This window comes from Suricata suricatta, chromosome 10 (assembly GCF_006229205.1).
Source record: "Suricata suricatta isolate VVHF042 chromosome 10, meerkat_22Aug2017_6uvM2_HiC, whole genome shotgun sequence".
In the NCBI taxonomy this organism is placed as follows: domain Eukaryota; kingdom Metazoa; phylum Chordata; class Mammalia; order Carnivora; family Herpestidae; genus Suricata; species Suricata suricatta.
The window spans coordinates 59,993,894-60,011,890 of NC_043709.1; the positions used below are offsets into that span (position 1 = coordinate 59,993,894).

Here is a 17,997-nt window from a genome sequence, read left to right on the forward strand (position 1 = left end):
CATACATGCACCTGCTCCTATTCAGGCATCTAGGCCCAGGGCACACAAGCCTGTGCAGGAACCCTTGTCCATCCCCCTTCAGCTCACTCGCATATGCACACCCTTGCCGTCACCTTCAGGCACGTGATTGCGCCCAGGCAGACCCTAAGTCAGCTAAGCAGCCCAGAGAAACACGTCACCCTGCACAGCGACAATGCACGCCTCAAGGGTGGGAAGGTACCTCTGGAGGGCCCCTTTGCTGCCTACCCCAAACGCTTTACTTCAGGACCTTCCTGTCTGCCGATCCCCGTGCATGTTTCTTGCTTGCCATTCTGGTATTTTTCCAGTGGGGGAAACGGAGGAGGTCCAGGTCGTCCTGTCTTTCAACCGCCTGGGTCTGGGCGGCTGGAGATGGGAAGACAGGGGCTCGGAGACCCGGCGCATGGAAGGCTGTGGTCAAAATCAGCTGAATCCAGACTTTCTTTCCCATTGATTCGTTTATTTTTGTATCTGTCCCCACACACACCACACTGACACCTCACAGGGGGCAAGAACTGCTTTTGACAGTCATGACAAACTGAGGTAGGGGTGATGCTTTACACACTTACGTACTAAATAAGTATTAGTAGAATGAACAGCTGAGGCAACTGACTTTTAGATGGAGGAAACTGCATGATTCCCTTCTGTTTCTTTTCCACAAGGCTTTATATCATCAACTGGTTGGAAAGGCCAGAGAAGAGGTGTGGGTCTGGGTAAAGACCTTCTGTTCTCTCTCTTTTTTTTAATTTCTATGCCCAATGTGGACTTGAACTCATGACCCTGAGAGCAAGACTCACATGCTCCACTGACTGAGCAAGCCAGGAACTCCAAGCCTTCTATTCTGGGATGCTAGAAACCTGGGCCTTTGGGGTGATTTTTTAAAAGGCTAATTTTATACCAATTGAAGCAATCTGGTCTCGACTTTGAGACCTTTCGAATGGATCAATGAGCAAGGGAGGACTGAGGAAGGAGCATCTGTCCTCCCTCCTGCCCTGAAGAGGATTTGAATTCGCTGTGAGTAGCTTATGAGTAAGGCTGGAAGCTGAAGTTCATTACCATCAGGAGCTAGAAGGTTTGGTGGGGGTAGGGTATGGGAAAGGAGGGGAGTGGAGAGTAACATTTTACTTCCCTGCCCACACCCCTCCCCAGTGAAGGAGAAAACAACAGCACACATGGGCAGAGGCCGAGGCAGCAAGGAGAGCCCAACGGCAGAAACTTCTTCTGGCGTCCGGCTCCAGAGTGCAGCTGTCCGCTCTGCCAGCCGAGTTCCGATCCTGAGACGTGAAGGTTTCCACCTTCCCTGAGGGGCCAGTTGAGGCAAGGAAGCTGTGTTGTGCAGACAGTCGGCATCCCTTCCACCAAGACCTGGAATGAGTAGCCTCCCTTCTTTGCTGAGCAGATGTGGATGGCTGTGGGCCTGGCTAATCAGGGGTGTTCCTTGGACAGAGAGCCAACAGCCAAGAGACGAGCAGCCTCTGCATCCAAGGGGAAGAGGACCCTTAAATGCATCAGGAATAGGGAAACAGGCTTCTTTAATAGTCTGAGGCTTTGACCTGGCATCACTGACCTCTCCTCCCCACCCCAGCACCCCCATCTGCTGAGGCAAGGGGAGTTCCTGGAGGCCCTTACTCACCCTGAGAGAGAATAATGGCCTTGAGGACACCAGCAACCCCACCCCCGTGGGTGGGCAGGCAGCAGATGGATGAGGTGGGGGAAGATTTTTGCAGATGAGCCACTGATGTGGTGGCGATAATCGCTACTGATAGAGAAAACCAGTGGATTCATCCTGCACTTGATTAGCAAAGATTACTCCCCGTTTTGCCCCTCATCTTCCAATCCCAATATCTGCATCCACATAATGACCTCTCAAGGCAGGCCTCATGTTATTAGCCCACCTAAAGTTCCCACAGCAAAGCCTCGGGGGCACAAAGACAGTGCAAGAGCCCCAGCTTGGGCTGGATGATAAAGAGAGAACAGAAAGGACAGGAAGAAGGAAGGAAGGGAGCAAGAGACAGAGGGGGAGAAAGAAATGAAGGAAAGAAGTAGCTGGAGAGAAGGGGAGGAAGTCTACAAGCACAGTACTGGGAAGCGCTGGACCCAGGGCCCCTCAGAGGGGCTGCAAGGCTTACTGGACACCAGTTGGCTGTGGGAAGGTCCTCAAGCCCGTCCCTAAAGCTTGTGCAGCCCTTGGAAGACCTGGCTGACCTCAGCTGCTTTCCCCTTTGCACTACTGGGAAACAAAGGAGTTACCTAATTGGCTTTAAGAGACCTGCTGAATCAGACTCGGAGCACATGAACGGGGGTGTGAGAGTGTAGGCCCAACGCGCCACAGACACACAACAACCCCAAGTCCGTTCCTCTGCACCACGATTGGAAGCCCCTTTGCCAATTACGTCTTTGTGTGTGTGAGTTCAGTGCAGTGTCCTGCAAACCTCCAGTCCACTTGCCCTAGTAGGAAATGTCCTCATTCTCTTTCAAAACTGAGGCTCCTTCTCTGACTCCTTCAGCACTGGACAACCTCACGCCAAGCTCCTTACAAGTTAATACAATCCTTTCTGGTGTAGAGAAGCCCCTCACCCTGGAAGGAAGTTTCCTGGGGGCATGGAGAGAGATAAGGATGGTAAAGGAGGATTTTTCTTCTCACCAATGAAGATGCCCTTCGTGGGGCAGACCAGGCCTTATCCTCACCCGTCTCGAACCTGTACAAATAGAGGCAGGCTAACCAAAATACCAGAAGAACCCTCCAGCACAAAGGACTTATTTGACCTGAGATCAAACTGAGACCCAAGGTCACCGCCAGAGCACTGCGGAACAAAGCGGTCAGTCTGCAGACAGCCTCTGCCAGCAAGGTCAGGGTGGAGGCGCTCGGGGCTCAGAGACTGAGCCAGGGCAGTGTGGTCACCGGTCCCCTCTCTAAACCGCCTCTTTGCCTCCAGAGTTCTGGTTTTGGAACCAGACCTTGACCTGCTGAGCCTCCAGGCGCTTAGGGCTGGGTTGGAGGCCGGCAAGGCTGCAGAGCGAAGTCCTTCTCCAATTCATTCGGCTCCTTCCCCTGGGAGAAGCTGGGCACAGCGGGTGGCAGCCCAGGGTGGGAGGCCAAGGCCAAGGTAGCCAGAGGGGAAGCCAGTGGGGTGCCTGGGTGCCTGGGAATCCCTGGCTGGGCCACTGCAGGCTCTCTCCCTCCTCCTTCCCTCCCTGTGCACCTCCAAATCAGACTCCCCTTTCTGTTAACCCGGTTTCCGGCTCTCCTTTCTTTTTCTCTATTTGTTTCTCATTCCCTGTCCTTTTGTTTTCTTTCCGTCCCACCTTCACTATATCCTTCCCTTCCTTCACCTTCCTTCTTTCCTTTCCGCCTTTCTTCTTTCTCCTTTCTGTTTCTTTTACTTTTTTCTTTCTTGTTTCCTTCCCTTTTCTTTTACTTTCTAGCTCCCTCCTTTCATCCCTTGGTGTTCTCTTCCCTTCCCGTCTTTTTCCCCTCTCACAAAACAAGTGAATCTTGCATCTTTGTTCGGTCCCTTATCAGATTTTCTTCCTCTTCACCCTCTCCCACTCATCCTCCGGGAGGCCCTTCCTCTGTCCCCAGTGCTTTCTTGGGGCTTTTTCATACCTTCTCTTCCCTCACCAGTCTTTTCTCTTTGTGGTTCTCAAATCTGTGAGTCCTTTGTGCTGCTTTCCTCAACCTTCTTTCCTTTGTTTCTAAATCCTCTCTGCAACAGGCATTTAGCATAAAATTGCCCCCTCCCCAAGCTGGGGCTCTGTCCTGTGTCAGGCCAGCCATCCTTCATGCCATTCTTTGTCAACTTCCCCCAGTGTGGGGGCCAACTGCAAGGGCCCAGGGACGGACTGTCCCCCCTAGTTGAGAAGTCAGGGCTGAGTCCACAGCTCCCCACTACAGGCTTAGAGGAGCCTTGCCAAATTGCTGTCTCTCCATCAATCCTAATAAAAAAGAAAGAGGAGAAAGGACAGAGTAAAAGAGAGAGCCCCACCGATTGTGGGAGGAGGCATATTGGGAAGGTAGGGGCAAAAAAGGACTGGATTCATCAAGAGGGGGCAGAGCCCGGAGCCAGGCACATTTTAGTGCACCCAGAGCCTGGGCAGCTCCCCAGTTCTGGGATTGGGGCAGCCTGAGGCCTTCCACTCAAGTCCTCTCGGCTGGAGAGGTGGTAGGGCCACAGGATGGGAGGAGAGAAAAGGGCTTAGTGTTGCTATGGATCACTTTCATCTCTGCCCCGACAGTCCTTCTCAAGGCCCAGGCTCTAGAGATCACGTCTCTAGGCCATGAGGGGCTGTGACCCTCCTAAGCCTCTTAGCAAGGAAAGCCCAATTCTGGGGGCTCCGGTAGGAGCAGGTGCCGACAACCAACCGGCCGCTGCATCCCCAGCAGAAACACCTCTGGTGCATCGAAAACAAAGGCCCGGGTGATTCTGCAGCTCCGAACAGGGCAGGGCCAAGCGGCCTCTGGAAGTTCGGGCTGGGCTGGGGTCAGGGACACCACGTTCTGGTGGGGGAATTTTCCCTCCTGGGAGGCACAACCCCTCCCGGCCCTTTCCAAGAACTGGTTCAAATGTGCCCTCGGCAGTCTGCCCAGCTCTTTGGGGCTGGACAAACCTCAGGTGCAACGGAGACCATCCAATTCCGCCAAAGCCGGGCCTCCCCTTTCAAGAACGCGGGGCTGGAGGGTGCCCCTGGCCCTGCCAGTGAGCCTGCAGGGCCTCCGCCCTCACCTGCTTTCCCAGCTCACCCCGCAAGCCGCCCCCCACCCCGCCCCAGCCCTGGCCTGCTACTCCTCCCACTCTGGACCCAGGGACTCTCAAGTTATGTCGCGCCTTCCGAACCCACACTCTGCCCTTGACTCCCTTTAGAAGAGCCATCTCTTCCTCCCAGGACTTCTCTTGTGTGTGGATGAGAGGCAATCTCAGCCCCGGATCCGGAGTCAGGGGCTCTTTTCTTTGCCCTCCTTGAGCGCTGGAGAAAGAAGGAAGATTGTGGGGGGCGGCGGGGAGGAGCACTCCTCTGACTTCATCTTAGGGAGATGAGTCTCCGGATCAAAAAGGATTAACAAGAAAAGAAATCGGGGAGTTGTTCACTCTCCTGTGTCATGTGTCATTCTTAACTTAAAATCCCGGAAAGGTGCCAGGACAGCAGGGGCTGAGGGATTCCTGAGCTGAGGCTCTGGACTGATAACCCCGCCCCCAGCCCAGAAGAGTGGGAAAACTATTTTCGGCTAGTACTTCTCTCTGTTTTCTGACGGCAGACCCCTGTGGGGATCTCCAAGCGTCTCTAAGAGTTTGCCCGGTGGGCAGGTTCGGGACACTGATCTACTCAGGGAAATAAGCAAACAGATCCTTCCTTCGTTATAGGGATCACCGTAGCCCTCCTTCTCACATTAAGCCTGAAAACCCCCAACTCTGCTCCCTTCTCCGTCTTCCTTCAAAAAACTTTTCTGAAGTTTCTGCAAGCTGGGGCTGGGGAAAGACGCAATCAGACTCTTTGGGTCTCTAACCCCCCCCCATTTCTCCCGTCCTCCCCAGTTTCACAAGCAATCATTCTACCTCTGCAAACTCGGGGGAGGTAAGTCGCTCTGGATCCATTTATTTGACACGCCCTACCCCAGCCCAAATGCCTTCAAGGGTGGGCAGATTCGTAGTATCTGCCTTGTAGGGGACGCGGAATAGGGTAAGGAGGAGAGACGGAGAGAGGAGAGACAGTCCTCAGGCTGAAAGGCACGCACCCCTCCAGAGCCCAGCTCACCTGCTCCAGACGGACTCCTCTTGATTTTTATCCATTCAAAAGTTTGTCCTTTTCTCAAGCGGTCCCAGGAGGGGCGCAAACTTGGCAGTCGGGGTGTCCCTGAGGGCGCAGACGCCTGATCCGGAGCGAACACCGGGGAAACACCTTCCCCAAAGTATGGGCTGAAGCAGTGATCCAGGGAGGATATTCAAGTGTCCGGGACAAGGGGCCAGCTGGTTGTCCTGGGACCGCTGGGCCAAGTGGGCGCTGTTAAGACAGAGCGGCCAGCCGGGCCGACGCGGCCCGGGCAAGTGGGAGGAGAGGACCCTGGGTCCCTGGCGACGTCTCTACGCTTCCTCCAGTGTGTGCCCTCCCCGGGTGTGTCCCAGCCAACAACATTCTTTCAACCCCTTCTGGGGCGGCCACTCAGGGCCGGGACAAGGCAAAGAGGGAGAGTGAGGGGGCGAAGAGACTCCCCCTCTTTAGCCCCTCCCCAAACCCCGCGCCACCAGTCCCCCCCTTTCCTGCCCAGAGCCAAGGGACAGACAGAGAATTGCAACTAGAAATTCGATCGATTGGTACAACGGACCACGTGGTCCAGGGTTGGCCAATGACCAGGACGCCCGGGATGAGCTAATAATGGAAGCAATTTGTAACTTTCAGTAGCTCTCTAGGCCAGAGTACTCGAGGGAGGGAGACGCGCCGAGGTGGGGAGGTGGGAACCCCCAGTCCTTCTACTCCCGTCTCTCGTGCAGGGGCACCCGGATCCCCATTCCTCTTTATCCCCAACACGCCGACACTCGCAGGGTCCCGCGCCCACTTCTGAACGGCGGTCGCCGCTCCAGAGCAAGGTAAGCGGGTCTTCCGCCCCTGAAACACCCCCCCCCCCCTCCTCTCTGGCACCTGCAAACAACGCCCCCCCTTCCTGCCCCATTACGCAATTTAAATTCGATTTTATTTTTCTCTCAGTTAAAAGGAAGCAATCCTTTTATTTATTGTTTGTATAATCTGTTTCAGATCTGGGCAAAGATTAAATTCGGATTAATATACTTTTCTTAGAGGAGGGTGAGTGGTACTTTTTAGATCAATTTTCTATTTTCTTCTTTTGGGGAGGAGCATTCTACTTACAGAGAGTTTACTTTTCTTTGGGGGATGAGTTACACCTTCTGTTTTTCCAAGTTTCACTTCTCTGCTGATGTCAATTTCCCCGCCTTTCTCCATCCCATCTTTCAATTTCAATATTTACCAACAATCATTTAATGGAGCTCAAGTTTCTCTCTTTTTCTCCTTCCTCACTGGTTTTTTAGCTGTTGCTGAATCTCCATGATTTTTTTTTTCTCCGTGTGAAACTGTTAGTCTTGTGTTGATTTCTCTTTGTGTTTGGTAAATGAATTTATTGTTTGGGAAGTTCTAGGGGGGTGTGAACAAGGCCTCTTTTGATTAATTCCAACCCCCTCCTCTTTTGAAGAATAATGTACTTGAAGTATTTTATGCCTTATCTTCATTTTTGTTTATTTTAATCTCTCAATTTTGATGTATTTTACCTCCTTCTAAAACCTGACTTGTTCTTCAAATTTCATCTTTACATGTTAAACCATTTTTAAAGTTTTTATTTTATAAACTTCACCATTTTATACATTTTCTTACCCTTCCCCCAGCCTCCTTTGCACTCCTTTCTCTTCATCTCAGGACCCTCACCCCCAACCTTCACAATTCCCGGACTTCAAATTTGACTCACCCTGCCAGCTAAAGAGGGACACCCAGGGAGAAGAAATGTCCTGCTTGGGTCGAAGCCTACATTCAGGGTTCTAGTTCTGCCCCCCACCAACCACCCCCCTCCAGCAAAATCAGGGAAAGAAGAATTTCTGTTTGACTTTTTAGTCTAGGACTGAGCTCTTTCTCCGTGGCTTTATTCTGGGCAACTTTTTGGTATACAAAGTTGAAATTTTAATTCTCATCTTTCCCCTAAATTCAAAGAAAAGTACAAGCAGGTCTTTTTTTTTTTTCTCCCCTAAATGTAGGCAGCTAGCTCAAGGTAAACGTTGTTGGGTTTCTTACCTTCTGGAAGAGGAATCCCAGAAGAAACACAATGTTTAGTCCTCCCTTTCACTTTTGATTAAGGTGGAGGTGGCAGGGATTAGGGCACCCCCATTTTGATCTCTGGCTCTGGCTTTGAGGATGGACACAAAGAAGGAAGGGCGAGCTGGCCTGGGGACTCACTTCTGGTCAGTGAGGTCTGGCTTAGGATAGTTTGGGGTAGATCTCTCTTCTGAGGAAATTCTTTTTTAGCATTACTGTGAAGCACACCATCTAAAGGCTGTGATGAGGTTTTCATTCCTCTTTAGACCCAGCGCAAATACAAAAATCAAATTACTAGAGTAATCTGTTTCCCAAAGATCCACCTCCTGCGACTCTGTTTCTCAGAGGGAAACAGAACCCAACTGGGCAGAAGTAAAACTGCCACTGCCCCTCCCCTCTGGGTTCTCCAGCTCCGTCATCACATTGACATTCTGGGCACATTTGGCCCAGCCCCCGGCCCTGCTTCTCCCAAGTATGAATCTAAATTACTATTAATAAGGGGCCGCTCCAAGTTAATTGGCATTAAAAGAATTCATTTCAATTTGTTAATATTAAATGAACGCTCTGCACTTTAGCTCCCTTCTTCGCGCTGGATTCCCAGATGAGTGATGGCAAGTGGGGGTGGGGGAATAGAATGAAGATTTTATTTCTGACTCTCCAGCGGGATTGTCTCTGCGGTGCTTCCCCTGGGGGCTGGAGCTCAAGGCTCAGTGGGGGGCCTGATTGGGGAATGTCCGAAGCTCTTTTTTTTGGTAAAATTCATCTGCTTGGGTGGGAGCTGTGAATGTGGGAGAGGGTAGAGAGGAGCTGAGGGAGAGGGACAGAAAGGTTTGGGCATAGTTTTGGCGGAGAGGTGGGGGCCTGCGGAGGGCTGGGAGTGGGGAAGTGGGGAGAAAAAGAGACAGAAGTGCATGGGAGGGGTAGGAAGCTAAAGGTTGTGGGCTGTTGGGGGTAAAGCAGATTTGTGAAGGAAGGTGCTAAAACCCACCTAGAGAAGGAGGAGCTGGGGGTGAGGGTGGGGTAAAGCAGCTAGGGGTTCTGAAGCTATGTGACTTCAGGCAAGTTGCTTCACTTTCCTCTCTTAAGTTTCTTGATCTGTAAAACTGGAATAATACTCACCGTAGCTATCTCTGGGCGCTGCTATGGAGTGGGAAGCACTGTATAAGCATGTGTTATTATTGATGTTGCTTTTCTGATCTGAGAAGGATGGGAATAGAGATGTGGAACCCCTTCGAGGTTAAGAGATCAATGGATTCCTTAAGACTGATCAGATCAGCCCGCCGATCTACTAACTGGGGTGTATGCTGTGGGGGCAGGAGAGAATGAAGCCCCGAGACCCTGAAGGCTGGGACACCTGAGTTCTTCCTCAGCTTCTGCTGTGGCTCTTGGGTTGGCAGTCCCTCTCAGTGCCCAGAGACTTCAAGGGGAGGTCACTTCTCTTTCCCCTGCGAGGGCTATGGTGGGGGAAATACTTCCTTGGTCTAGTACCCCACTGTGGTCAAGAGGCAGTCTCTGGAGTGTGGGCTGGCAGAGGTGGGGAGAGCAGAGGAGATGGATATTTACTAAATCCCTTCAAGCTCTGGACCAGTCTGCACATACCCGGCCCCTCCAAAGGATGGGAACTAAAGGGTCCAAAGGCAAGTGACTTGCCAAAGTCATAAAACTAGAAAGTGGCTGAGTTGGAATCTGAACTCTGATCTGCCTGATGACAAGTCTTAACCTCCTTCCCCTGCTGCACACTTTCTGAAGCGGGAGGTGGGGCTTTCTGAAGGGAGAGGAGGGACAGGACTCAAAGTTGTGAAAAGGTCGAGTCCAGGATCCTGGGGAAGATGGAAGATGGGGGTGGGGAGAGGGAGCTGGGGGGCTGGGGGTGGGAAATGATTAAGTGGGAATGTTCTAGAATGCTTAATCAGGGAAGACTTGCTGGAGATGGGAAGTGTAGATCGGGGCTCAGGTGGGAAGACAGTGAGGATGGGAGTAAAGAAGAGGGTGGTAGTGGGACACTGGCCAGGAAGGGGAGGGGGGAAAGGCCACACAAAGGCTGGATGAGGCCAGGGGGTATGAATCAAGTTGGCTTTGTTGACTCCAAGAAAAATCCAAGTTGAGGGCCTATTCTGTGCTGGGCAACGTTATAGACTTGGTATATCCTGTTTGGTGCTCACAACAAGCCTGACAAGTAAGCTTCTTATTCCTATTTCCAGAAGAAATAGGAAGTCCGGGGGCACCTGGGTGGCTCAGTCAGTTAAGCATCCGACTTCGGCTCCAGGTCATGATCTCACGGTTCGTGGGTTCGAGCCCCAGGTCGAGTTCCGTGCTGACAGCTCAGAGCCTGGAGCCTGCTCAGATTCTGTGTTTCCCTCTCTCTCTGCCCCACCCCGCCTCAAGCTCTGGCTCTCTCTGTCTCAAAAGGAAAAAAAAAAAAAAAAAAGAAAGAAATAGGAAGTCCATTGAAGCTCAGAGAGCTGCCCCATTTCGGGTCGCATATTTGGTAGCTGGATTTGCCCAGCACTAAAACCCATGGCTGCATGGACCTCCTCCCTGCCCAGGCCTTGCCTTCCATTCCTACTATGCCCCCACGTTTGTAGGCACACGGAGTGACTGGGAACAGAGGGTAGAGAATGGGACGGGACGATGAGAAAGTGGCAGATGGACAGTGGGGCAGAAGCGTGTCTCACGTGTTTGTGAAGAAGATGGATGGAGAGGCGTTCTCCCTGGAGCAGGGCCTCCATGGCACTGTCCTGCTACTGCTGTTCTTGGCATGACATCGGGGAGCACCGTGACCTCCTGGGGATCACAGTGTTTTCTGGGCAGTGGTCTCTAGTTCAAGGGGAAGAGGGTGGCTCAGGTGTGGGTCTGAGCCCTGGATTAAGGTTGCTGGTCGTTCAATAAAATCCCTTGTCTCCTGGTTGCAGGAGAGCAGACGGCCTCCCGGCTGGACACTCATTTTGCAGCTGCCCTTGCTGCCAGGTGTGGCCAGAGGGGAATGAATGGGAGCCACATAATGTCATCAGAGCCTTAAGCCATCGGGTAAGTTCTTCTTTCACGAGCTGGACCAGATGCCCCTGGGACTGAGCTTTGGCCGTGCAGTTGAGGAGACATCCCTAAGAGAGGCCAAAGCCACCACATGGAAGGAAGCCACGTCTCTGATGGACCGGGTGGAACAGAGTTGCCTGCCGGCTGGAACTGCTCTGTCGAGACTGTTACACGAGGAATAAACTTGTTTTCTAGCAGTTACTATGTTTGGAGGCCTTTCTGTTATGGCAGTTTTGCCTTCGTTCTTCCTGACGTACCTTCTTACACCAGAATTGTGGTTCAGACTCACGGGCAGGGTCACTTCAGGTCAGGGAATAGTTATAACAATGACATTCACTGAGTGCCAGATACTATGCACGTGAGTTAATATAATCCTCATGACAGTCCTCTGAGATAGGGATCACTAGTGTTCTGATTTACAAGGGAGGAAACTGAGGCCCAGAGGAGATAAGTGATGTGCCAGGGGACACACAGTAAGTGGAAGAACTGGGGTCCCAACCCTGCGGTGTGCGGAGCCTGAACTCTATACAGGGCAAGTCCCCTCCTGCGGACAGGGAAGGAGGGGACCTTGGAGATCATGTAATGCTTGGCCAAACCCCTTTGCAGTCATAACAGGGGTCTGGGTGTTTCTCATCCCGCCCTCATTTCAACCCAAGAAGCTCAGCTGGACACCCCTGTTAACTGTTGTGTTGCTACCTAAGGTTTTATTTGAGGGGCACCTGGGTAGCTCAGTCAGTTGAGTGTCTGATTTCAGCTCACGTCATGATCTCATGGTTCATGAGTTCAAGCCCTGCATCAGGCTCTGCGCTGATAGTGGGAAGCCTGCTTGGGATTCTCTCTCTCCCTCTCTCTCTGCCCTGTCCACGCCCATGTGTGCTCTTTCTCTCAAAATAAATAAACCTTGAAAAAAAGATTTTATTGGGCGGTTAAGTCGGCTCAGGTCATGATCTCTTGGTCTGGGAGTTCGAGCCCAGTGTCGGGCTCTGTGCTGATAGCAAGGCCTGAAGCCTGCTTCAGATTCTGTGTCTCCTTCTCTCTCTGCCCTTCCCCTGCTCACACTCTGTCTCTCAAAAATAAACATTAAAAAATCAAAAGATTTTATTTTAAGAAATGACCCTAGAGCTAAAGCCAGTTTTAACCCCCTGAACGGTTTAATCTCCGCCCCCCTCCCCGTCCTTATATTATAGATGAGGCCCAGAGAAGGCAAGTGACTCATTTAAGATCACACTTAGATTTTCTGTCCATTTCCTGAATCCAAGGTGAATTCTCTTCCCATCATATCAGCTGCCTCAACCAGCAGCAAAGACAGAAATAACCGAAACCAGACAGGGGGGCCGAATCTCATCTGCCGGGCTTCGTGACTGCCATGCCATGCTTCCCTCATTTACCCTGTGCCCCTCCTATTGCATCAGCCTCAGACACCCCGCTTCTCTGGGCCTGCACCTCTTCTCCAGCCGCCTCCTCACCCAGATGGTCAAACATGTTAAGGGAAAGGAACAGGGCCCAGAGCCAAGCTCCCTGACTCCTTCAAGTCTTTCCACATTTATATCTCCCTCCTCTCTCCCCACCCCACCCCAGGCCCCTTCTGAGTAGCCCACCAGGAGGAGAAGGGGGAAAACTATCATAAATTTCCCCTATTTATACAAGAAGACAGAATGTTTCTTGTGCCAGAAAAAACACAGAGAGGGAGCTGTCAGGGGAGAAGAGACCCAGCCCCATACCTTCTGGGGCCAATTTATCTTCCTGCGTCCTGGCTTGAGGGCTGCCATAACACGGCCTGTGTGACGTGCAGGCTCTGGCTTGGGGGCGCAGCCAGGACCGACAGGCCTCCAGCTTTATTTCTGACCACAGCCCTCCTGCTCCATCTCAAAGCCCCTTCCCCTCTTGCCTGCTCACTCTTGAGAATGAAATCACCTACCGTATAGCTCGCCATTGAGGTGTATAATTTGGTGGTTTGGGTGTATTCACAGATATATTGGCACAACCAATCTGAGAACACTTTCATTGCTCCCCAAAGAAATCGCATTGCCTTTACTTAGCACCCCCATCCCCCCTCCCAAGCCCTAAGCAACCACCAATTTTCTTTCTGTCCCTGTCGATTTCTCTGTCCTGGACTTTCCTATAAAGGGAATCATGATGTGTGTCTTTGTGACTGGCTGATCTCACTTAGCATAATGTTTGCAAGGGCCATCCATGCTGCAGGTGAATCAGTACTTCAGAACAGCTCAGTCCTTTTCATGGCCGAATAATATTCCATCACGTGGATACTTCAGTTGAGGGATACTTGGGTTGTTTCCACCTTTTGGATATTACGATTCTCCCTTTACTCTTACATCTCTAGACAGCCTGGATCACACACATTGAGGTCTGTGGTCTTACGTGTGGGAGCAGCCAATATCCACAAAAACGAGGCCTTAGGTCATGTCTTCTTTTGGATGAATTATATACTACTAGCTGGAGTTTCCCTCCCTCTGTTGAGTTACTAAGAGGCAGCTACTCCTTCCATTGGTTACCAATTCTTTTCTATGCTTCTTATTTTGGTCACTTGCTGTAGTCCTCAGACTGGGGGACTCAAACTGTTCTCCAGGTCTTTTAGGGACACTGAAGTTAGATGCATGGCTATCTTCCCAATGGGTAGAAGTTCCTGGAATCTGGCCTGCAGTGATCCTCCAGTATCTCACAGTGGAAGGAAGGTCTGTGGAGGGTCCAGGTCAAGGGAAAGTTTGGTTCCTGGAGGCGTGACTGAGCCCAGAACGCAGGCCTCCTGCCCCTACCTCCTTGCCTGGTCCGTTTCAGTCTTTTTTTTTTTTTAATTTTTAATGTTTATTTATTTTTGAGAGACAGAAACAGAGTGTGAAAGGGGGGAGGAGCAGAGAGAGAGGGAGACACAGAATCTGAAGGAGGCTCCAGGCTCCAAGCTGTCAGCACAGAGCCTGACACGGGGCTTGAACTCACAGGCCGTGAGATCATGAGCTGAGCCGAAGTTGGACGTGTAACCAACTGAGCCAGGCGCCCCCCCATGTTGGTCTTGCAGACGTGCTTTGCACTCCATCCATTTGCTCACCTAGCAAGTATTCACTAAGCATCCCATAAATTCCACAGACACAGACCCTGACCTCATGAGCCTTGCAGTTCCAGTGGTGAGAGTCAGACAAATATGAGTGAGCAAAATAATGGCAAGTTGTACAAATTCTGCAACATTTATTTGCTGAGTGAATGAATGAATGAACACTTAGTATGTTCTCTGGAAAGAAACTATAAACATCAGAATTATAAACACTTGTGCCACCACCATTTTCCCCAGGGTAGATGTCAGCTATTTTCATCCTTTGGAGGCAATGGTGTACAGATAATGCAAAATGTTAGCTCAAATGGCTGCCATTGATTGGATTACCCATATACCAAGGGGTTTATGTGTGTCACTTATTTTCACCCTTTTAATTAGATACAATTATCCCCATTTTGAGGATGAGAAAAACTGAGACTCCAAGAGTCTTTGAAATCCTATAGGTAGCAGTAAGTGGCAGAACATTTGTGTTCTGGGGTGTGTATTCATTTTCATTCCCAGCTCTCCACGCTCAAAACAAACCCGTCTCTTTCTGAGGCCCTGGTTCAGAGGAGCTGGCCGCCTCCCCCGTCCCGCCCCTGCTTGGGCCCATCCCCTCCTGCCCAAAGGAAATCGGGCTGAGATGGAGGTGTGCACCCCCTCTCATAGCTTGCGTCCGCTGGCTATTCCTGCCTTGTGGGTGGGACAGAAGGGCCAGCCTTTCCCTTCCAGCTCTTTCTCTGTGGGAGGGACCTGTGAGACGCCTGGATGTTGTCACCCAGAGACCTGACCAGGCAAAGAGCTGACGACGTTGGCAAGAAGAGGACCTCCACAAGGCAGACAGATCATCAGAAGTTGATGATGGACAGCCCTTGAACATCCCTCCCTGTGTCCTGTTAAGTCAGGCCGCCTCCATGGTCTTGACAGCAAATAACCAGCTTTCACACGTTCTGATTTAGCTCCCCCCTCACAACAAACGTGGGGGTAGCCAAGGCTGGCCTCGTCCAGAAAAAGAAAGCTTGTGGGGCTAGAAACCAAGCATCCCGCTCAACTTTATGTAATGCAATGTATGTATGTAATGAATTACGCATATAATGTATGTATGCAATGAAATTATTTGTGTCGGGACCACGGACTCTGAAATGTTTCATGACTGTTAACCCATCTACTCTTCTCTACCACCATATGAGGTGGGTAGGAGCATTAGCCACCGTTTTTTAAGGTGAGGAAACTGAGGCGCAGTAATGGAGCGTCTTGCCCACGCCACACAGCCGGCGAGTGGCAGAGCAGGGATGCTGAAGCCAGCTGCCTGGCCCCATGGTCTGTGAGTAATCGCTGCACCAGGTGGGCTCTGCACAGCGACTGCACTTGGGAACTCTAGTTTGTTTATCTGGTGACCCCCCTCCCCTTCCCCCTGCCTCCCTCAGTCTTTATGGCCCATTGGAAAAAAGCAAGCCAGCGCTGTGGCTCCCAGGGTGACGATCCTTCAGCTGCCTCCTTGGCACTGTCATTCTCGCCTCCTTTCTCTTGCCAAAGGCTCCAGCTGGGAATACCACAGACAGTGTGCCACGGGTCAAGGTTTCTCTGGAGAAAGAGCTCAAGGGAAGGCTGCCATGCGAAATGGAGTCACTTGCTGCTTCCCCGACCCCCTCATCGAGGGCGGCCAAAGAAGTCACCCGGCACGTGTGAATAGGTGCTATCTAAGCGCAGCCCCTGGCCAGTTGGGAGACCTACTCTGAGGCGGTAGATGACGGGAATGAAACTTGGCTAGGAGCCTTGTGTGTGACTCATTCAACAGTGCTCCCTGATGAGGGCCCAGGGGTGTGCACAAGAGCTGTGGATAGGCTTGTTCATTCATTTACTTGTTATCCACTTATTTATCCAGTACATTCTAATGATGCACCTAAGAGGCACGGAGCTAGGTGTGGGGGACAGACAAGACAAAATTCCTGCCCTCCAGGGGCTCACAGTCTAGAGACGGGAGGCAGGAGCAAGATCCAGTGGTTTGTACTAAATCCTGAAGCTGTCCGGTGATGTCGCCTCACCCACTTGACATCCTCTCCTGCCCAGCTCTGGCCTCTTAGCCTCTCCCCACACTCAGGCGCAGGTCATGCCTGGCCCTCCTTCCTTCTACCTCCCTTCTGCCTGGATCCGCACCATCCTTGGAAGCCCAACCATTTCTGTCAAATAAGGAGTCTTGGCTCTCCTTCTCTATCAGTTACTGTTTGCGGAGGGATAGAATTGGCGATAAAGCAGCAGAGATAGGCTTTGCTGTCATCTGTATTGGGATCCTAGATGGGGCGGGTGGGTTCTTCTGTTTGCCCCCTGGGTTTTCTGGGTTGGGGCCGGGAGTGGCCCTTAGCAGACTGCCTCACTTCCTGGTCCCCCCCCCCCGCTGGGTTTGGCCAGCAGGGGTCCTGACAGGGAAGGAGAGAGAAGCCATTGTATATATTTCCCATCCCCTGCTCCCTGCTCTCTCTCCTGCCTGAGTCCCAGCAAAGGTTTGGGTTCCTCTGTGGCCACAGCTTTGCTGGGCGGGACGCTTCGTTCATGACCCCAGCTTGAATCAGGCTTTGCTGCACATTTCCATTTCCTGCCTCTTTGGGGGTTTCCTGGTGCCTCATCGGGCCCTTATTAGTTCCCCCAATTCTGTCTATACCTTGCAAACTGTCATATCATTAAACTCGCTTCTGGGAAGCCCTTTTGAATATGTCATTTGTTTCCCATCGGAACTCTGGCTGGCCTCACCTGGGGGCCAGAGGACCGGTCCCGGGTGGCTTCGAGACCTAGGTCAGCTTTATGACCCCTCTTCTCCAGGGGCTCCTCCAAGGAACACAGAGGATTGGGAGCAAGGAACGAAGGATGGCTCTATGAAGGGTTTTCACTGAGGGATGAGGAATCACTGCCTCTACCTTCCTGGAAAGCAGAATCAAGGGGCAGTGCAGGACAGGTGGCCGGAAGCCGTGGGCAGGCCAATGGGAATGAAACAGACTGCTGCGGGGGGGCCCCCCGCCTCTGCTGGCTGCTCTGCGCAGCTAATCCCTTAAGGCTTCCGAGCCCTGGAATCCCCGCACATACCTCACTGATGAGAAATCTGTGGCTCAGAGAGGGAAGAGGGAGGATACAGGAATCTCATTCTGTCTCCATCGCATTGGCAATCGAAGAGAAGCCCCACGGTGTGATCAGGTTGGAGGGTAACAGACAAACCTTGGCCTCAGTGGCAGCCCAGCCCCCAAAATCTGGTGCCAGACCGCATAGATGCCAATTCTGGATCCTCCTTTTCCTAGTGGTGTGATTCTGGACAGGATACTTGACTCCTCTGGGCCTCAGTTTCCCCATCTATAAAACTGGGGCTGATCATAATAGCAACTCCCCACCTGATAGGGTTGTGGAGACAGTTCAGGGAGTTTGTGGCCGTGTGGCCCCCAGGAACAACGCTGGGACACAGGGAACACTGTGTAAGTGCTAAAAATTGGAGCCTCTCCGATTCTGCCCCCTGCCCTCTTCTGATTGCGCACCTCCCGTGCCTCCTTTCCAATGCCCTGAAAAAGGGTGAACAACCGCCAAGGGAGCCCCTTGTCAAGTCTGCCATCACCAAGCCCCTCAGGAGCACGACCTGCCCTGCTCTGGGGCATTACCATTGTGGGGAGAGCATTGAGGACCTGACCCACCCAGTTGGCTCACCCACTCCAGGTGCCTATCCCAGGGGGCTCAGCCTTGATGCGTGTAGAACAGCCTCTTCCCCCAGCCCCCTTCAACTTCCCGGAGCCACAGGGGGCCCCGGAGCTCTTGGTAACAGCACATTAAGCCCCTGTTTGTGGGAACTTTAATTTAAACACAAATTAGAGACGGCAAATGACTCTGGCAGCCAGATAAGCCATCCCGGGAGAGCAAGGAATAAGCCAAGAGAAGCAGCCGAGGTAAGGCCTGAATTTAAACTACTGTAGATTCCCAGAAGCCAGGAACAGGGGAAGGCTGGAGGGACTCCGTGGGGACCCCCAGAAGCCCCACGCCACACAGGCTCTGCTCAGGCTCCTTGCCAATCCCCTTCTCCTCTATTTCCTGTTTGCCAAATTCTATCCCTCCCGGCT

At 52.0% G+C, this 17,997-nt stretch overlaps 2 long non-coding RNA genes across 2 annotated transcripts; one reads left to right on the forward strand and one right to left on the reverse strand.

Moving 5' to 3' along the window:
* Positions 1-457: 457 nt before the first annotated feature.
* Positions 458-6,233, reverse strand: LOC115304334. The gene is made up of 2 exons (XR_003914389.1): positions 5,770-6,233; positions 458-1,516 (listed from the first exon to the last, which is right to left on the reverse strand). It is a non-coding gene; the product is annotated as an uncharacterized LOC115304334 (long non-coding RNA).
* A 150-nt stretch (positions 6,234-6,383) lies between these two features.
* Positions 6,384-11,061, forward strand: LOC115304333. The gene is made up of 2 exons (XR_003914388.1): positions 6,384-6,599; positions 10,740-11,061. It is a non-coding gene; the product is annotated as an uncharacterized LOC115304333 (long non-coding RNA).
* The last annotated feature ends 6,936 nt before the right edge of the window (positions 11,062-17,997 follow it).